This window comes from Hemiscyllium ocellatum, chromosome 9 (assembly GCF_020745735.1).
Source record: "Hemiscyllium ocellatum isolate sHemOce1 chromosome 9, sHemOce1.pat.X.cur, whole genome shotgun sequence".
NCBI classification, from domain to species: Eukaryota; Metazoa; Chordata; class Chondrichthyes; order Orectolobiformes; family Hemiscylliidae; genus Hemiscyllium; species Hemiscyllium ocellatum.
Genome location: NC_083409.1, coordinates 67,417,986 through 67,440,767, shown reverse-complemented (window position 1 = coordinate 67,440,767; position 22,782 = coordinate 67,417,986).

Sequence of the window (22,782 nt, the reverse complement as noted above, 5' to 3'; positions counted from 1 at the left end):
TTCGGCACTCACCCATCAGTGGAAACATGAGTGTCCAATCCTTTAATAATCTTATATGTCTCAATCAGATCCCCTCTCAGTCTTCTAAACTCAAGGGTATACAAGCCCAGTCGCTCCAGTCTTTCAGCGTAAGGTAGTCCCGCCATTCCAGGAATTGACCTCGTGAACCTACGCTGCACTCCCTCAATAGCTGTTCAGAACTGGATCTGACAAAGGGAATGTCTTGGATACGGACAAAATGGGAACCAACAGCAATGATGAAGATGAGAATGAGCATCAGTAGATTCTAATGCATTACTGAGCATGAGAAGCCAAAGACAATCGAATAGAAACCCATTTCCAGGATGAATGACCTGGGTTTGGAGTCTGTTTAAAATTCTGTCGGTATCTGGCAAATAAACCCTGCTTAGTGCAGAGGAGATAGAGACTTTGTTACTTTTGCACTCCTTGACCCTTTCTATTGTTAAATAGATGTCTCATTATGCATCTGATTACATGATTTACATCTTCAGGTATCAAGGCTCAATAGCTATTAAGAAATCAGTCAACGAAACATATCAGAGAGCTGTGTAGTGCTTTTTCATGACAGCTAGCAAGTGAGAAGAATCCTGATGCATCGCCTTCTTGGTAGTGTAGATGAGCAGAGAGATCTCAGTGTCCGTGTATATAGCTCCTGAAAGTTGACACCCAGGTTTATAGGGCTGTTAAAAAGGCATACAATGTGTTAGCTTTTATTAGTAGAGGGACTGAGTTTTGGAGCTGCGAGGTCTTGCTGCAACTGTACAAAACTCTGTTGCGGCCACACTTGGAGTATTGTGTACAGTTCTAGTCACCATATTATAGGAAGGATGTGGAAACTTTGGAAAGAGTGCACTGGGATGTTGCCTGGTACGGAGGGAAGGTGTAATGAGGAAAGGCTAAGGAAATTGAGGCTGTTTTCATTAGAGAGAAGAAGATTGAGAGGTGACTTAATTGAGACATATAAGATAACCAGAGGGTTAGATAGAGTGGACAGTGAGAGCCTTTTTCCTAGGATGGTGATGGCTAGCACGAGGGGACATTGCTTTAAATTGAGGGGCAATAGATATAGGATAGATGTCAGAGGTAGTTTCTTTACTCAGAGAGTAGTAGGGGTGTGGAATGCACTGCCTGCAACAGTAGTAGACTCGCCATCTTTAAAGACATTTAAATGGTCATTGGATAAACATATGGATGAAAATGGTATAGTGTAAAATGTATGGCCTTCAAATTGGTTCCACGGGTCGGCACAACATTGAGGGCTGAAGGGCCTGTGTTGCACTGTAATGTTCTATAATTCTTGGCCATTCTAATATTTTCATCCTTAGGATTTCTGAACAACCTGCTTATCTCACACATGGGCACAAATTAATCAAGTCCCCACAGTGAAAAAGACACTAGAGGAGATATTTTAAAATGAGTTAGCACCAGTGTAAATAAGAAAGCAGTACAGCATAGCATAATGAAGCTTACTGGATTGGTTGGCACTTGAGTCTTCACTTCCTCTCATGAGCAGCCATGCTCTTCATGGGTAATTTCGGACACTTTCCCCTCATAATGAGTAAGGAGCCTGATTTCCAGCAGTTCCAGTGAGCCAATTTTTCCTGCAATTAATAAAGGGTAGGGATTGAGTATGATTGAAGTCAATTGAAGAGCAGTTAGTACTGGTGCAAGAACATCAGGGGTGTCCCAGTGAATGAGTAAGAAATGCAAAGAACAGGCTGTGTTAGTAGTTTGGGAAGATGAAGTAAGTGAGATCATTTGAGTAGACATGCTGCATACAATAGTGAGAGTTGTAGCCCAGGGGTCTGAATGAGAGACGTGTGCAGTGACAGAATTAGAATGAGTGGTGACTCTGTGACAGTGAGATGGCAGAAAAAAGATATAGAACATAGAACATTACAGCGCAGTACAGGCCCTTCAGCCCTCCATGTTGCGCCATCTTGTCATACTAATCTGAAGCCCATCCCACCTACACTATTCCATGTATGTCCATATGCCTGTCCAATGACGGCTTAAATGTACTTAAACTTGGCGAATCTACTACCGTTGCAGGCAAAGCATTCCATACCCTTACTACTCTCTGAGTAAAGAAACTACCTCTGACATCTGTCTTAGAACCTATCTCCCCTCACTTTAAAGTTGTGCCCCCTCGTGTTTGCCATCCCCATACTTGGAAAAAGGCTCTCCCTGTCCACCCTACCTAACCCTCTGATTATCTTGTATGTCTCTATTAAGTCACCTCTCAACCTTCTTCTCTCTAACAAGAACAGCCTCAAGGCCCTCAGCCTTTCCTCGTAGGACATTCCTTCCATTCCAGGCAACATCCTAGTAAATCTCCTCTGCACCCTTTCCAAAGTTTCCAACTACAACCCTTTGTTTTCTTTCAGCAAGCCAATTACTGATCCAAACTGCTATGTCTCCCACAATCCCGTTCCTCCGCATTTTGTATAATAGCCTACTGTGGGGAACCTTATCGAACTCCTTGCTGAAATCCATATACATGTGGCATTTACCCCTGCAGAGCACAGGAAGCCATTAACTTTCTTATTGCACTGATGGGTTTTCTTTCTAACCCAGGAAACAAGACTAACCTGAGCAACAATCTGTGTCCACTCTGGCTGTGTCTGCTGGCATGGCTCCTGCAGTTGTCAGCTGACTAAAGAATGTCCCTCTCCTCCACCAGCACCTCCAGGTCTCTGACTGTGAAAAAGGGTACAGGCTTACCTTTATGGATCATGTCCTCAGGCAGTTCATGGATTGTAACATCTGAAGTGGTATTGTGGTGATACTATGTCTTTAATGTGTATTTTCTCCTGGTTTTTTTTATGAAGAAATGTTGAGACAAAGGTAGTAAGCAGTCTGCTAAAAGCCAGTAGAGTAAACAACTTGTGAGACCTTGAAGATTTTTTAAAATGTTGAAACAATAGAAGCAGCCTGAATGGGTGAGATCAAGCTCCCACAGAAACAGAATTTTTAGTTTTAGTTTTCTGCAGTTGCTGGGGTTTTGAAATTGGACATGGAAGCTCTTATTCTTCTTTCTGTTTCAGCTAAAAGCTGGGGTTCTCCTCTTGCTGCTGGAATTGCATTTTAGACAGTTTGTTTTACTGATTTCACCTTTACCTAGGGTGTGTTTATGAGATGTTATTATATTGGAACAGTTAATTAGTAATAGTTAATATATCTACTATGTTGTTAAGCATTTCGATAGAGTTACATTTAAGCCAATTCTGTTATTTCTTTGTTGTCTGTAGTTCAATGTAATGTAAAAATAAATAGTGTTTTGGTTAACGTCGAGTAGTTTGATCAATCAAATTGCACCTGGAGTGCAATGCCTTACACTTACCTCTAAAATAAAAAAGAGTCAGGATCTAGACTATCTTTTTAATATATTTTGAAGTTGTTTGGTTTGATCTATAACAGTATCCATTGGCACCAGCAGAATGAATGCTGGAAGGTCCCAGTGATGGTGAGCACCATTGATGAACAATTCCTTTGGTCCACAGGTTACTCCAAAAAAGTCTCTGACTCTGAATGGGAGACATCAGACAGCTTCAACTTGTTTACCTGAGCAGATGCCCAAGAAACGTAAGACAGATAAAATGTTGTCCTCCTGGGTAGATATACAACTGATCCTTTTGGCACCCTGCCTATCATCTGACATACTTCCCAACTATGTCCTGACTTATTTAAACCAGCCATCCTTCTACCACTTGACTACGTATCCAACATGAGGTGACTATTCCACCACCCAAATACTGTCCTTCCAAACTGACTACCCACTAAAATAACGCCACAGAGGCTGATATCCTGTCACCAACTGATGCTTTATTTACACATGGTGAATTCTTGATACTGATCTAGCTTCCCCAGAGCCAACTCTCAGTGTAGAAATGTTTGAACTCCTGTTCTTATCTGTCAGCCAGGGGTCCCTGATTGGACCAGGTTAACAGCCCCAATCAGGGAACTCCTACTCTATGAGGTCCACCTGGCTGACCTCATTGCAATCACTACACCCATCACCACCCAACTACCCAGTGACCTGATGTGGCAAGTCCTTGACGTGACAGAAACTCCTCCAACCTGTCCCAGTCAGGTTAAAGATTCAATATAAAGGTTTCCAAAAGTCCTGGTCGGAAATGCTCGATCAGTGCTTTTATAGGTACATATATATACTGTATACTGAGAGCAATTTCTCAACCTCTATGTTATCCTGATTTGGTTGCCCAAAGGGAAGGCCAATAAAACTGGCAAACAAGACAGATCATCTTGTTTATTTCCAAAAGGAGGTATAGTGTAACCAGTACCTTCTCTTTGAAGTTATAGTCTTTTATTTCTTTTTCCTCCTCGGATAAGGAAATAAAGAGCAAAAAAAATGTAAATTATCTAAAGTTATAAAACAAGTTCCTTTTTCCTACCTACACTTGGAGCATCAATCTGACTGGCCACATTAATTTCACATGGAAACCCTTTGATCACTCTCCATACTTTATTTTTTTCTTGTGACCTTGTTCGTACTGCCTCAGGACAAGTGGGAATGAGAAATAAAGATGGCTAATAATGTCAGATGGGAGTATTGTATTAATCACATTAAAATGTTCAGCCATCTTTAAGATGCAAAATGGGATAGAATGTATTAAATGTGATTACAAATATCCAGTTTTTAGACAGTATGTAATATCAATTTGCATACATTGTGCAGTTCAAAGATTCCTTCAGTTCTGTTTATGGACTGAAAATCTTAAAAGCCTGCAGGACTTGTTCCTGAAAGGCAGTTTAACAATCCACTGTAATTTAATGACATGCTGATTTACAGCAACATGATATCTGGAAGTCATTGTGGATAATAGGTCATGCTAAGTGTAGTCAAAGTTAAGAATGGAACATTTATGTTGGATTTTCTGGTCAGCAGTAAAGTTACCTTCCTAATTTTGGTTACATTCTGACATAAAGTACATGGTTTCACTACATCCAGTGTAAGTAGCCAGTCACAATAAAGAATTCCCACTGACAGCAAATCAAGAACTAACAGTTCACCATTTACATTTTCGAATTTTACAGGAAGTGAAATGACAAATACGCAAGATCAAGTTATTTGCTGAAATATCATAAACAAACATTGAATATTTTAAAACTGTTTTTAAAATATGTGGAATTGTAACCATGTAGTAAGAGAATGTGATATTTCACAAATATTCAATTAGATTTTACAGGGTCAAAAAGGTTGTTTAATAAAGGACACCTTATTTAACAATGTGTAACATTTTCATTTTCTACACTAATCATAGTGTGAAAAAATTTCAATTCAGTGATTTATGGTTAACTATTACTTGTAAGCACTTCAATAGCAGTCTCAAGGGAAACACTGACCACAATGTGTGTATTTTTGCATGAAAAGTGTACATGTGTGGATGTCATGTGATTTCACAAGAGTAATGATAGCAATTGCTGACAGTTGCATCTAACTTGCAAGCCATGTAATCCGCAATCTGATGTAACATACACATGAGGCATTTAATTATAGGAAATGCTGGAAACACTCAGTAAGTCAACTAACATCTGTGGAGAGAGAAATTAAGTTAATGCTTCAGGTGATGGTGAAATTTTACTAAATTCTGCCTGACCTGCTTTCTGTTTTCTAATGTTTCTGACTCCACTTTAGATTTCCAATATCTACATTATCTTACTTTAGTTGAACAAACTTAATTACTTAGGCTCATTTCATTTTGATTTTGTAACTATTGTTTTGACAAAACGAGATATACTTTGACTTTGTACAATAATAATAGTAAATAGCCCTCCTGTTTTGCATCTCTCCCCAGTTTCATTTCCAGATTTCAATGCAAATGAAAACATTGAGGGGTAGAAAATGATTAGTCTATTTTTGGGCAAAAAAAAAATCATTGAATTTCCATAGGTCTTTACTTCCATGACCTGGGATTTATTTACAACGATTGATATTAAAAATTATGTAAAAGATCATCATTGTTAATGGCTCAATGACATTGTATGTTAGAATGTGCATGTTCAGTGCCTCTGACGAGGAGAGGAGTTGGTTTCTAATCTGTTCAGTTTCAATTCTAAGGCTTAAATTATATCTCCTTTTCTGCATTGCATTCGTTCTGCAGTTAATGTGAAAATAACATTTTACTCAGGCGACTGCACACCATGCTAAACGAGAAAAGATAAATAAGGCACTTCACACTACCATGAGAGACATTTCTGCTTAGCAGTTAGGAAGTAAAGTGTCCTGAAATGGAAAGAGCAGAAATTCTACTTTCAAAAATATTTCAATCCTTTGAAATATTAACATAATATATACATAATATTTTAAAGTTATTATAAATGGCGTACAATTCATATCCACAAAAAAGTGTAGTTATGTTCATTATGAGGAATTTCACATGAAATAAAATCTCTGTTAATATTTGCAATGAGAAAGCACTACACAAAGATATGAACATTTCCCAGTCTGCCGTAGTCAGAAATCTCCTGCCACTGGTGACACATAGCACCTCTGTATTAAGTCATGAACCATCACTGTTGCTACTAAAGCAAACACTAGTTTTCATATATGTTCATTTATTTTGCATTTTAAAAGAAACCTTCCCAATTTATTCGTTTTCTAACTTCATTTGTACCATCACCACTGAAGAAAGAATGCCCATTTATACTGCACCCTTTATGACATCGGGCAACTTAATGTACATTAGAAATTATAAAACACTTCTTTCTTATAACTACTTGTAATAGGAAAAGCAACCGTTAATTTGTATATAACAAGATCTCACGGAATGAGATACAGGACTTTATATTTTGTATTTGTTGATTTGGTTGAAGGATTCTTGTTGCCCAGGACATCAGATGAACTTTCTTATCCTTGTTCAAACACCTCAGTGGGATCTTGTACAAGCACTTGAGAAGGAAAAAGGGGGATTTATTGGAATGTCTTGTCTTAAAGAAAAAGAGCCAAAGTTACTGAATTCCCAAGCAAGGTCAAAATCATAATTCCCTGACTCTACCTACAAATTCCATTTCTTTACCAATGTATTAATTCCCTTCCACTTCAGGACTCTAATCAAAATGGAACAATTCTCTGAGACAAAACTTTTCAAAGGTTTATAGTGATGGAATTCCTTCAGGCAAAATGATGGGAGTTAATTAGCATTAAAAACAAGTCGTACATTTTTCCCAACAGTTTATAGAATACATATATATTTTACTTAATAATTTTTTGAGTACTTAATATATACTTTTATCTTCCCAAAAATTGTTCATTGAGTTCTATTTTCATCACATACGGCAATGGATTTACATTTAAAAACAAATGAAAAATATTCTTCCAGAAATTAGGTCTGTGTTATTAGATGGCTTTGTGTCCAGTAATTACTTGCCAGTGAAATCTGCTCCTGAACTTTAGCCTCCACGCTACTCATGTCTCAAATGCAACATGTTTTGCTTTACTTTGCTCTGATGCAATTTGCTGCTATCAATTACTGGTTACTGTCTCATTAAAGGTAGCTGGAAAAAAGTCTTGAATTGATTAAAAATCCAACAACTCCTGTTTGGTGTCTAAGCATTGTTAGGAATTACTGTATTCTCAAGTTATAAGCTCTGTCATGTGTCGCAAAAGCATAGTGTGTTTATCTGTAAACAATTTTCTTATGGTAGTAATTATTTAACCTAAACATAAATGGGATTAATGCAACCTATGGTTACTATAGAACAAGTATTAGAAAACAATAACTAGCTATAATTATAGGACTGATGAAATGTTTTGTAAGTAATCATTACCACCTGCTATAAATTTGGAATGCTAGATCTGAACTGGAGAGAATACTGCCAAAAACATCCATTCAACTTACAATTTCACCCCAAGATTAATAGTATACAATGCAACCTCAGTTATCCGAACAATTATCCGAATTTTGGATTATGCAAACAAGATCTCAAGGTCCTGATGTTTGGGTAAACTGTGTTATCCAAATATTCAATTATCTGAAATTTCAATTATCCAAACAAAATACTCCCCGCCCGTGTCATTCGGATAATCACGATTGCCCTGTACATAGTGTTGGTACATAGGGTGAGTCATCTACATATTTTAAAATATTACCCGAGGTTTCTTTCCCATTTAGGTCATGCACTATTGTATCCAATGTCAGGATTCTTTGAGTGGAATGATCTCAATCTAAATACTTTTAACATAAACTAAATACAGAAAATTGAAGCAAGTGCCTCAGCTTATCAAAATTAAAATATTCCTGCATACAATGCAACCTAACAATGTTCTTCAGTAAGCTTGATATTTTTGCTGAAGTGTATCCGCTTACTCTAACCATAGGTTCTCCCCTGATTCAAGACATCTGCTCAGGGTGTTTCTTCTTTAAGTCTTCATTTGAGTGAACAGACCAATTCTCAACTAATGTGTCTCCTTATGTTCAGCCAATTTTTGATGGATTGTTGTGAGTTCACGTTAGTTATTTTTGAGTTTGTTTTTGTCATTGTCAGACCAAATATGGTACTTCCTTATTTGACGCCTGTTAAAGTTCTTCCCTTTGTGATAAGGTTTTACTCCCTGGCCATGTAGGCAGGGTACGTAACATCATCGCCAGTGATCCAAAGGCAATAGATATAATGGCCTGAGTAAAAAACAGCCACTTGATGCAGAACACATCTCCTCCAGAGTGCTTGGTCAATGCAAGAGGGCCTCGCCCCACTGCTTCTGTTCCTGGTGCTCATTGGTCAACTTTTCCTGTATTAGTCAGGGAAGAATGTCAGTGAATGTGCAACAATGTGTTTGCATGATGCACTTGCCAAGGCTAAATAGGTGGAGATATTTGGAAGCTGAGAGATGTGAATGTGAGGTGTGCAGCATTGGTGCATGTGTGAGTGTATTTGAATGTCAAGCAGGAGTCCTGATTGTTCATGGGTGTGAGTTGTGAAAGAAGGGCTTTGAGGTGTTAAATTATTTGGTGAAGCAGCGTGTAGGTATGGTCCTGAGAAAGGCATTTGCTGACCTTGATACCCAAGTCATGCCATGAAACTTATGTCAACGACACAGCAGGTTCTCAGAGCAAGGCTCTAAGTATTGAGCTTTGTCAACAGATCCTCCCATTTCCTTCTCAGGCCATGAGGGCCTTCTGGCACCCTGCAGGCTTTTGTCATCTTACTGAATAATTTTGTCCTTTTACTGATTTTTCTTACAGCTTAATCCTACAGGAAAAAAGCAGCCACACCGTAGCATGGGGTTTGCTCCTCTTCAGGAGAGACAGATTGCCTTTAAACAGTCAAGCAAGCTGTACTCCATGTTAGCAACATGTGTTGTTGTATCACCTGTTGGCTATTCTTCTCATCAGCAGTACACTCTACACCAGGCTAGATCCTAAAATCATTTAAATGACTGACAATGCAAAGTCTGCACATTATCTGTCTCAATCAAATTGGATGTGAGGTAATGGTGCATTAAAATCCCTGCATTTGAAAACAAGCCTTATACTTCCCTCTAGATTTTGTTTCTGATTAGGCCAGATTCCCTTTTTAAAAATTATGTTCAAGGTTGGACCATGGGATACTGGGGAATGTATCGAGTTGGATGCAAAAGAGCCTCAGTGGCAGGAAACAAAGAGTAATGGTTGATGGATGTCTTTGAAACTGGAAGACTGTTTCTAGTGGCGTTCTGCAAGCTCAGCACTAGGTCCTCTGCTTTTTGTAGTATTATTTGCATTTAAGTGTAGGAAATTTGCAGATATTATGAAAGTTGGCTAGGTATTTGATAGTGAGATAGTGATTGTTGAATGCAGGAAAATACCAATGGTCAATTATGCAGAAAAGTGGCTGATGGAAGTCAAATAGAGAAGGTAGAAACAATGCATTTGGACATATCAAATAAGGCAAAGGAATACACAATACATGAGAGGATATTGGGAGGTGTAGATGAAGTAAGCGAGATTGGAGTGCATGCACACAGATCCCTAAAGGTATAGGAAGGGTGGATGAGGTGGTTAAGTAGGCAAATCGAATACATACTGATGTGGGTCTTCCACTCTTTCAGCCTCTAGTCTCTACATTACCTCGTAAACACCAGTATCACATCATTCATCCCATATCCAGGGGTCTGCTGCTTCTGCACTCAATTAAAGGCATTCCTGAATCCACTTAATCTGAGACTTGAGCGCATGAGTCACTCCATAGAAATAATTTACTTGCTATAATATTTGAAGTCCCGTAACTAAATTACTAGTTGAATGTATTATTAAAGCTTCATTATGCATTTTTCATAAAAATATTTTGTGAAGTACATTCATTTTGAACATTATTTCCATTATTGTGCCCAGAGATGATCTTGTATTTAATAGAATTTATTAAAATGGAGAATAAGTATGTTTCAATTTGTGACAAGAGAATCCCATTGATAACTACATTCATTTTAACATTTCTATTAAACTAGTGCATATATTCTTTGTTTTGAGTCTTTATACATGCAGAAGGGGGTACGTTTACATCACTCCATTATACAGAAATTGGCAGGTTTTATCCTTGAAATAGGATCTCCATGTTACTGTAAATTATTTACACAAAGTCTTGCAGTGGCCTGTGCTGCCAAGCCAGATTGACTCTCTTACTGTAACTCAAGACCTTTTCTTCAATGTCTCTGGAGAGAATTGAAGTTCACTGGAGGTGCACATAGGCTGCAACAAAACAAGAGTAAAAGATTGAGCTGAGTTTCCATTACAGATTTTTATTTCTTTTCTTTTCAGTTTACCCTTTCCTTTCCATGATATTTCCCTAAAGATCAGTTCTCTTACATATTGTATGATATACAAATAAGAGAGAGCTGAACAGAATTAAAACAGAGAATGACTAAACTGAATCAAATGAATCCGCACAATCCAGGGAAATTTAATACAAACTTTTCTATTTAGATTCGTAAGAGTTTTAAGTAATATTTCTTTGAAAAATTGAAAATTATAAAGAACCAAACAAATGAGGTAATAGTACTAGAGCATATTCAAACAATGAATGGATTTAATTGTCAAATGGTAGGACAGTTATATACTGGAATTGGAGACAGCTTTACATGGGAGATTATTACTTTATTTATAGCTTTTTAGTTCTGGTCGTTGTCAGCATTGTTCTACCTTATATTTATTCACCTTTCATTCCTTAGTCATTCTCTTCTGCATTGTTCAAAATAGAATTCTCCTTATTGTCACGTGCACTCAAATGAGTGCAGTGCAAAGTTTGTAATGTTACCTCTCAGTGAGGGTACCTAGGTTGAGATACTTTAAGTGATGTTACAGAATTGAAATAATTTTTAAAAAAGGACTAGCTTGGGAATACAGCACTTAGAAGTACAGAATGAGAATAAAAAGTGTCTTCAAAGTATTCAAGTGATCATCTATTTCCACTGAGTCTGTGCCCACTGGGCTCGAATTCTAGGAGCAGTAATTACTGTTTTATACAGTATTACATTGTTTTCGAACATTTGGGGATAAAAGATCAAAACTATGGCACTTGAAAAGGAGAAATTGAGACAAAGACAGTGACTACATAGAAAGTGATTCAAATAGAAAAAGAGACCTACACTGCTGTCTGACCTAGCAGTGTATCTGCACAGCTGTTGCCTTTGCTGTTTATTTTCAAGTATTTCTGGACATTGGAGTTTTCTAAGAAAAATAAACAAACAAGGAAACTCACAGCTGACCATGGAGAAAAACCTGTGTGGTGGAGCTCACAGTAAGGGAGCAGTTAAGTGTCTAGTTTTAAAGTGTAACTTAACTTGTTCTTGTAAATCTACAATATTGAGTAGAGTGGGATCTTTTTTTGATTATACTGAGATCTGTCTCGATTAAGTTTTAAAAATATAAAAACATGGATACGCAGCTAGCCTGGAGTAGTGGTTTTATAGCAGTAAGCTGGTTCTATTTGCTGGGTCTGTAGATTGTTAAGGTGCAAAGATGGCTCTTCCTGTTAGATGCGGGAGATTAGGAAGAATTTCCTTCTTACTGACGATTATGTCTACAGGAAATGTATTTGGTTGTGAATCCTATCAGATGCATGGATTGTTTGGAGCAGCAGTTAGAGGCAATGAGGAATTTACAAAGAAACCAGGGTTGTGATGGATGGAAATTGCAGGAAGGGAGATAAACTGAAGACACAGTCAGGGAGATTGGTTATCTCCAGGAAAGGTAGAAGAGGGAGGCAGGTAGTGTAGGAGTCTCCTGTGGCTGTTCCCTCTCAAACAAATATGCTGTTTTGGAAATTGTAGGGGACGATAGACTCTCAGGGAAATGTAGCATTAACAGCCAGGTTTCTGGTACCAAGACTGGCTCTAAATGTATCGAGGAGTAAGTCAGGTTCCAAGAGATCAATCGTGATCGGGGACTGTTTCATCAGAGGCATGGACAAATGTTTCTGCAGCCGACAGTGAGACATCAGAATGGTGTGTTGCCTCCCTGGATCCTGGATCAAAGATATCTTGGAGAGAATGCAGGATATTCTCAAAGGGGAGAGGGACCAGCAGGAGATTGTTGTACGTATTGGAAATAATGACAATGGAATAAAAAAGGATGCGAGTCTGAGGAGAGAATATAGGAAGTTAGGCAGGAATTTAAAAAGGAGGTCCTCAAGGGTAGTAATATCTGGATTACTCCCAATTCCACAAGATAATGAGGGCAGGGATAGAAGAAAAGAGCATGTGCATGTATTGCTGAAGAGCTGGTGCAAGGGAGAAGGATTCATATTTTTGAATCATTGGAATGTCTTCTGGGGTAGGAGTGACCTGTAATAGAAGGATGGATTGTACCTGAATTAGAAGGGCACTAATACATTGGTGGAGCGATTTGCAAGAGCTGTTTGGGAGGATTTAAACTAATAAGTGGGGTGCGGGGTGTCGGGGGGGGGTGGCAGTTGAACACAGGTAATAGTGAGAAAAGAGATCAGTCTGACACTGGTACAATTGGGAAAAGGAGTAAGTCAAATAGTCAGGGCAAGCCGGAACAAAGCAAAGAATTAGGTAGGACTGATAAATTAAAGTGCATTTATTTTAATGCAAGAGGCCGAACAGGGAAGGCAAATGACCTCTGGGCATGTTTGGAAACATGGGACTGGAAAATCATAATGATTACAGAGACATAGATCAAGGATGGACAGGACTGGCAGCATAACATTCCAGGGTATAGATGCTATAGGAAGAATAGAATAGGAGGCAAGAGAGGCGGGGGAGTGGAGTTTTTGAGTAGCTGTACTTAAGGAGAATACTTCTGGGAATACGTCGAGGCAAGTTACTTGGGTAGAACTGAGGAATAAGAAAGGGATGATCATCTGATTGGGATTGTATTATAGGCTGAAAATGTATTGCTGGAAAAGCGCAGCAGGTCAGGCAGCATCCAAGGAGCAGGAGAATCGATGTTTCTGGCATGAGCCCTTCTTCAGCCATTCCTGAAGAAGGGCTCATGCCCGAAATGTCGATTCTCCTGCTCCTTGGATGCTGCCTGACCTGCTGCACTTTTCCAGCAACACATTTTCAGCTCTGATCTCCAGCATCTGCAGTCCTCACTTTCTTCTATTGTACTAGAGGCTCCCAATCGTCAGCAGGAAATTCAGAAACATATTTGTAAGGAGATCTCAGTTATCTGTAAGAATAATAGGGTGGTTATGGTATTTTCCAAACATAGACTAGGACTGTCATAATGTTAAGGGTTTGAATGGAGAGGAATTTGTTAAGTGTGTACAAGAAAATTTTCTGATTCAGTACATGGATGTACCTACCAGAGAAGCCACAAAACTTGACCTACTCTTAGGAAATAAGGCAGGGCAGGTGACTGAGGTGTCAGTGAGGGAGCACTTTGGGGCCAGTGACCATAATTATATTAGCTTTCAAATAGTGATGGAAAAGGATAGACCAAATCTGAAAGTTAAAATTGGAGGAAGGCCAATTTTGACAGTATTAGGCAAGAACTTTCAAAGGTTGATTGGGAGTAGATGTTCACAGGTAAAAGTACAGCTGGAAAATGGGAAGCTTTTAAAAATGAAATAATAAGAGTCCAAAGACAGTACATTCCTGTTAGGGTGAAAAGCAAGGCTGGTAGGTGGAGGGAATGCTGGATGACAAGAGGAATTGAGGTTTTGATCAAGAATAAAAAGGAAGCATATGCCAGGTATAGACAGTAGAAATCAAGTGATTCCCTGCAAAAGTATAAAGGCACATAAGTGGGAAATTAGGAGGGCAAAAAGGGAACATGAGATAGCTTTGGCAAATAAGGTTAAGGAGAATTCAAAGGGATGCATTGGTGGTCATCTTCCAGGATTCTACAGACTCTGGAAGAATCCCTGCAAATTGGGGGGTAGGTAATGTTACTCCAATATTCAAGAAGTGAGGCAGACAGAAACCATAGAATTATAGACCAGTAAGCCCAATATTGGTACTGGGGATAATTCCCGAATCTATTATCAAGTTTTATAGCAGAGCATTTAGAAAGCATTGACAGAATCATACAGAGTCAGCATGGATTTATGAAGGAGGGGATCATGCTTGACAAATCAATTGGAATCCCATGAAGATGTAACTAGTCGAGTTGATAATGGAGAGGCAATCAATGTGATATATTTGGACTTTGAGAAAGCATTTGACCAAGTCCCGCATAAGACATTATTGTGCAAGATTAAAGCACATGGGTATGGGGAAAGTGTATTGAGATGGATAGTAAACTGAGTTCATAGAAAGGAAACAAAGAATATGAATTAACGGGTCCTTTTCAAGTAACTAGTGGGGTGCAGCAGGGATCAGTTCTGGGAGTCCACCTATTCATAATATATTGATGATTTGGATGAAGAAACAAAATGTAACATCTCAAATTTGCAGATGATTCAAGGATGGATGGGAGGGTGAACTGTGACGAGGATGCAGAGGTCTGGACAGGTCAGGTGAGTGGGCAAATCAAGGGTCACTGATTACTATTACTTCATGGTTTAGTCAGGTTTAACTTGCTCAACTAGTCTCTCTCCAGCTTTTGATCCGACAGGTCACGGTTATTGGCATGCACCAAAATGGGGACATAATGGGAAAATGCTTCGGAGCACTGCATTAAATACACTGCCTATGCAGCTTGAGCTTTACACAGGAAACATAATGAAGGGAGCCTTATCAAATTACAAATATGCAGGCTTTAAGAGGTTGCTGATCAGAATGAGTAAGCATCTGGTGTTAGCGTGGGTGAGCATGTTCTGGACAGGTTGGGTGAATGGCAGATACAATATAACTGTGAGGTTATTCACTTTGGAAGCAAAAGCAAGAAGGCAGTTTACTAACTGAATGGCTGTAAATTGGGGGAGGGAATTGTGTTGCAGGACTTGAGTGTCCTTGTGCACCAGTTGCTGAAAGTAAGCAGGCAGGTGCAGCAGGTGGTAAAGAAAGCAAATGGTATCTTGGCCTTGATTGCAAGTGGTTTTGAGTACAGGAGGAGCATGGACTCAGAAGAGGTGACAACTAGTTTTTTGTATGACCTGCCATTCAGCTGGAAATGGATATTCATGTTACCAGATCTCAGTAATGCATGACCTTTTAACTGCAAACTGCTGATCAAGGCAAGAACACTTTTGAATTTGCCTGCATTCTGAATTTGTCAGGGAGAAGATCTCATGGGAGCACAGACACTGTTCCACATTCTCCAGGCACATTTTGTAATGAAAAGGAGATCATCTTCCTTTGCGTCCAGCTGATCTTTGACAAATGACAGAAACTTATGAAAGAAGATAATCATGTAGTGACTATGGGGTGACCTTATAGAGGTTTATAAAATCATGAGGGGCATGGATAGGGTAAATAGACAATGTATTTTCCCTGGGGTGGGGGAGTCCAGAACTAGAGAGCATAGGTTTAGGGTGATAAGGCAAAAATTTAAAAGGGACCTAAGGGGCAACTTTTTCACACAGAGGGTGTTGCGTGTATGGAATGAGCTGCCAGAGGAAATGGTGGAGGGTGGTACAATTACAACATTTAAAAGACATCTGGATGGGTATATAAATAGGAGGAATTTAGAGGCTGGCAAATAGGACTAGATTAGGTTAGGATATCTGGTGAGTATGGACAAGTTGGACCGAAGGGTCTGTTTTCATGCTGTATATCTCTATGACTGTATGGTCGCATCAGAGGATTAGCAATGCAGAGTGCTCCACTATTGTACTGTAATGTAATATGAAACAAATCTGGCCTACTGGTAATGATTGTCATAGAAACCTAACTGGTTCACTAATTCCCAACTGAATGGCTGTACATACAGCAAACTAACTGAAGTTAATTATGTCAAGGTTATTACATAACCATTGAAGACTAGTGCAACTGTAACCATCATGGTCAAAGACAGTGTTATACATGACTTAGATTTTGACCAGAAGCCTGCTGCCAAAGGTCAGTGACTGTCTGCTTGCTAGCATGTAACTACTTGATCCGCTGTTGCATTGAGATAAGATTCTGTTCTGGAAGACTCAGAAGCTATAAGCTCTCCTTGGTCTTTTCTACCTCAATGCTCTTTGACGATTTGCAGGTGGTGTTGCTGCTGTGGCAATCTCAGCAGTAATCCCAACAATGTTCCCATCCTTTCCTTCTCCTCCTACAGTCAATGAAATCAAACAATACAGCTGCAGCTGAAAGTGAGTTTTCCAATAGCTCTGTAATATCAAAACTCCAAAAAACTAGCCAAAATAAGTCCCAACAGGCAAAACCAACTCTCCAGAAACTTAGTCAACCGGAGGTGTGGATCCTTCTTAAATATTGCTGCTTTACCCTGCTTCCTGAATATTCACATCAAGACAGGCAAAAGAAAAAGAAAATTAAATGCAGTTACTAGTATGCCAATGTATGTGCAGAATGATATTTAAATACTTAAGTGAGGCTTAACCAATTAAGTTTGCTCATTTTGCGTCCAGATATTTCACCATGAAATTGGTAAGTGATGTGTTGATTTTGCATCTAAATCTTGTCAACATTGAAAATAATTTCAGCCTCCATGGGGTTAATTTGTTATCAATGAACTCTAGAAATGATAAATATTAATATGCAATCAAATAATGTTTGTATGTATCTATCTGTTTACTCTTTAAATGCAAATGCAAATATGTTAATTTAAAACAGACTTATGTCACTCTTAAAATAGTAGGTGAAACAATTTACACACAGATGCTAGGCATGTACTCTAATATTTCAACTAGGTTTATATCTGCATATCAATGATGTGCAGTCGTGTATTCCATTATTGAAGACTCACTAGCATAACATATTCCATCCATGGAGAAATTGTCTCAGATTGCACCTCATTGATAAGTTGGTTCAACAGTATCAAAGTGAATTTTAAGATGTGATTTAGTAGATAATCTAATTATGTAAGGATTCTCATAATAAAAAGGGTAATGTAAAGTTAAACTCTGTCTCTTTTTTAGTTTGAATCATTGGTTTGCTTTAGAAATGAATGTATACTGGTATATAAACAAAAGAACCTTCCTGTAAATATTTGATTTTTTTGTATGTCTTTCTTTATCATGTAGCATCTCTATCTCTCTACCTGTGATCAACTGTTTTCTTTTTTCTTTTATACCTTTGTATAAATGTGTTTCATTTATCTTTTATACCTTTCCCTGTATCTCTGCATTACTGTCATACATGACCCTTTACTGATGTAAAGCCCATCAGGCAATTTTAAAAAAGGGCATTTAATCCTCTTTAATTGGCAACTTGTGACTGAGAAACCTATTTCACTGCTCAGCAAACACAGATGCAGTGTGTTGCTCTGATGCCAAGATGAGCCTCGACAAGCTTCTTGTGCAATTTGATTCATAGAGATGTACAGCATGGAAACAGACCCTTCGATTCAACTTGGCCACGCTGACCAGGTATCCTAAATTAATCTAGTCCCATTTGTCAACATTTGGCCTGTATACCTCTAAATCCCTTTGTATTCATTCTGCCACAAATCTTGCTTTTGGCCACATTGTTCAGACTGATATTAGATTCTGCTCCATTTGTCACATGTCAAGGGTCACCTGAGGGTGTCTATTACTCTATATAAAGTTATAAATTTGTGCAAGGAGCCATGTGTTGGGATTCATCTGTATGTACCCAATTGGTCAGAGATGGATCACTTGCACTATATAACTCTGCCGAATGCCTGTATCACAAAAGAGACCTCTAGGATATAAGCCAGTCTCAGGAAGCCAAAGTGAGTTGAAATAATATTATTTATTATTGCAAGTCATATATTCCCCACATAGTCTTTGCAAAGGTTGAAAACCTCTGTGCAGAATGTGTTTAAGAAGGCTGAACATTTTTATTCCCTTACACCAGCTGCTTGCTCAGTCTGACCAGCAACCCCTTAAAGGCTGCATATTTGTAATTTGATAAGATTCCCTTCATTATGTTTCCTGTGCAAAGCTCAAGCTGCATAGGCAGTGTATTTAATGCAGTGCTCCCAAGCATTTTCCCATTATGTCCCTACTTTGGTGCATGACAATAACCGTGACCTGTGGGATCAAGGGCTGGAGAGAAACTAGTTGAACAAGTTAAACCTGACTAAACCATGAAGTGATAGTAATCAGTGAAAAGGGTGGAAATGCTAGAGGGTAATTTTCTGCAGTCCACAGGTGGTGAATAACTGCTCAAACATTGCTCAAGCATGAAAAATTGCAGCATTAGCACTCAATTTGTGTTCCGTTCACTAACACATTGAGGAATTTTGAAGACTCGTAAATTTAACTTCCGGTTCACTTAAAAGATCTGAGTGATTCATGACATAGTTATTCAGCAATTTAACCGTAATTATGGCAGCCGTATGTCAACTGGTTCAAAGCAAATGTTACCATGAAGGAAATTCTGATGTGAACGACAACTAAATATCAGCCTGGATGTTACAGATTACAGAATATTTCTCCCTGTGAAGGGAGTATTGACAGGTATTCTGTGCAATTACTGTTAACTGGAAAATTAGCTTACCTCATAGAAAATATCTGTGTTTTTAGTCTTTCCTGGCCCATGCTTGACTCTGGGGTATATGTAAAATGAGCCAACCAAAGTTCAGCTCAAATCAGAATTGTAATGAAGCATTTAAAGGTACAGCACTTCTACTTTGTGAATGCATTGTTGTTAATTATAGTAGAGCTGAAAAATGTGTTGCTGGATAAGTGCAGCAGATCAGGCAGCATCCAAGGAGGAGAATCGACGTTTCGGGCATAAGCCCTTCTTCTCCTTGAATGCTGCCTGACCTGTTGCGCTTTTCCAGCAACACATTTTTCAGCTCTGACCTCCAGCATTTGCAGTCCTCACTTTCTCCTGTTAAATATAGAATCCTATGATAGCATATAGGAAGTGAAGAAAAAAAGCAACTCACAAGTGTAGGTGATATATGAGATGGATGTAAAGAAGACAAAATGGTAACTAGGGAGAGAATAAGGCCTCTCAAAGATCTGCAGTCCTCATTTTCTCCTCTCAAAGATCAGCAAGGCGGCCTTTGCATGGAGCCACAAGAGATGGGGCAGATACTCAATGAGTATTTTGCATCAGTATTTACCGTGGAAAAGGATATGGAAGATATAGAATGTAGAGAAATAGATGGTGACATCTTGAAAAAGGTCCATATTACAGAGGAGGAAGTGCTGGATGTCTTGAAACGCATGAAAATGGATAAATCCCCAGGACCTGATCAGGTGTACATTAGAACTCTGTGGGAAGCTAGAGAAGTGATTGCTGGGCTGCTTACTGAGATATTTGTATCATCGATAATATGCTGAACTAGAAGGCATAGGTTTAATGTGAGAGGGAAAAGATATACAAGAGACCTAAAGGGCAACTTTTTCACACAGAGGGTGGTACGTGTGTGGAATGGGCTGCCAGAGGAAGTTGTGGAGGCTGGTACTAATGCAACATTTAAAAGGCATCTGGATAGGTACATGAATAGGAAGAGTTGGAGGGATATGGGGCGAGTGCTGGCAGGTGTAACTAAATTGGGTTGGGATATCTGGTTGACATGGACAAGTTGGACCAAAGGGTCTGTTTCCTTGCTGATATCTCTATGACTCCCTCATTAGGTTCATGCTCCACACTAAACCACCCTCTACACCCAGCACCTTACCCTGCAGCTGCAAGAGGTGCAAAAACCTGCATCCACCACACCCCCCCCCCCCCCACCTCACCTCTGTCCAAGGCCCTAAAGAATCATTTCAAATCCAGCAGAGATTTTCTTGCACATCCCGCACTCCCCACCCCCACCTCATTTACTGCATCTGTTACTATCGATGTGATCTCCTCTACATTGGTGAGACAGAATGCCAACTCGCAGAGCAGTTCATGGAATATCTCTGGTCTGTATGCAACAAACAACCCCACCACCCTGTGGTCAACCAGTTCAACTCCCGCTCCCACTCCCCCGCAGCCATGCAAATCTTGGCCACTTGCACTGCCAAATCAAAGCTACCCACCAACACCTTATGTTCTGCCTTAGCACCCAAAAACCACACTGCACCAACATTGCCTTCACCAGTTTCCCAACCTCCCCATCCACCATTTCATCCTAGATCCAACTCTCTAACTCAGCACTGCCCTCTTGATCTGATCTACCCATCCATCTTTCTTCCCACCTATCCGCTCCACCTTCCCCGCTGATCTATCCCAATTACCTCCCACTTTCAACCACCTTCTTACCTACCTTCCCCGCAGCCCCACAGCTCTAATTACCTCTCAGCCCCCTTCCCATTCCACATTCCTGATGAAGGACTCATGCCCTATATGTTGACTCTCCTGCTCCTTGGATGCTGCCTGACCTGCTGTGCTTTTCCAGCACCCACACTCTTTGACTCTGACTCAACAATATCCACAGCCATCACTTTCTCCTTAACACTTGTCTGTGTCTAGGATTTGGGAACATTTTCTGTAAAGCTTTCCTTTTCAGTTCGGAATTCCTGTTTCTCTCTAAGCACTTTGCAGTGGACAGTTAACAACTGTGCCTGTTTACTGATGAACTTGTGTCCATTTGGATTCTGTTACTTTACTATTTCTTTGAAAAATCTGTCAGTTGGTGGTTGACTTTGGAGTGCAAGATTTGGAGTCCTGTGTTTTATTTTATTACCTGATCATGAAGCTGCTACAACCATTGAAATTCGCTAAGAAACTGCTCTTTCAGTCTCTGAGGCTTGAATGTGCTGAGTGACTATTAATGGATGGATTTCTATTTTAGTACTCTTTTTTTAGGTAGTTAGATGGCTACAAGTCTCACTTAATCTTAATATGTTCAAGCTCCATTTGAAGCTTAGTATTAAGCTTTTCTAAGCAATTTCTTGAGCTTTGGGCTTCTATTCCTTTTTAAAAGAAACATTGAGTGCTTCAAAAACAGAAAGCAAAGTATTCTGCAACAAAACAGAATGGAAGGAAGTAGCTAAAGTAAATTCTTACCTTAGAAGATGAGATTGGGAAATACAGAATGGGTATTGTGGATTTATTTGATACTAAAGGGGACATAAAAGATTTATGGAAGGAAAAATAATGGAAAACCCTAAGTTATGTTACAATTTTAAGGATAAGTAGGGATAGAGTAGGACCCATTAAAGCCCTAAAGAACATAGGTAGGATTCTAAATGGACACTTTGTGACAGTATTTACTATTAAGAGAGATGATGGGAGTATAAAAATTGGGAGAAGGATTATGAAGTAATTAAAGAAATTACCATAAAAGGAGAATAGAGATTAGCAGAAAATATGTCCTTGAGCGGCCTGGTGGTCACAAGTAGCAGCTTTCGCAGATCAACATTTATGGTGACGGACATACTGAGCAAATGCAGCCTTCTCAAAAAATGTCTGAGATCCACTAACTATGGGAGACATGCATATTGGGGCAATTACAATCATAGAGTCATAGAGATGTACAGCAGGAAACAGACCCTTTGGTCCAACTCATCCATACCGACAAGATATCCCAACCCAATCCAGTCCCACCTGCCAACACTTGGCCCCTTTTTCCCTCCAAACCCTTCCTATTCATATACCCATCCAAATGCCCTTTAAATGTTTCAATTGCACCAGCCTCCACCACTTCCTCTGGCAGCTCATTCCATGCACGTACCATCCTCTGAGTGAAAACATTGCCCCTTAGGTCTCTTTTATATATTGCCCCTCTTACCCTAAACCTATGCCCTCTAGTTCTGGATTTCTCCTCCACAGGGAAAAGATTTTGTCTATTTATCCAATCCATGTCCCTCATGATTTTGTAAACCTCTAATAAGGTCACTCCTCAGCCTCCGACGCTCCAGGGAAAACAGCCCCAGCCTATTCAACCTCTCCCTATAGCTCAAATCCTCCAACCCTGGCAACATCCTTGTAAATCTTTTCTGAGCCGTTTCAAGTTTCACAACATCTTTCCGATAGGAAGGAGACCAGAACTGCACACAATATTCCAACAGTGTCCTAACCAATGTTCTGTACAGCCACAACATGACCTCCCAACTCAATACTCTGACCATCAAGGAAAGCGTACCAAACGCCTGCTTCACTATCTTATATTCCTGTGACTCTACTTTCAAGGAGCTATGAACCTGCACTCCAAGGTCTCTTTGTTCAGCAACAGTCCCTAGAACCTTACTATTAAGTGTATAAGTCCTGCTAAGATTTGCTTTCCCAAAATGCAGCACTTCACATTTATCTAAAATAAACTCCATCTGCCACTCCTCCATTGACTCATCTGACCAAGATCCTGTTGTAATCTGAGGTAACCTTCTTAGCTGTCT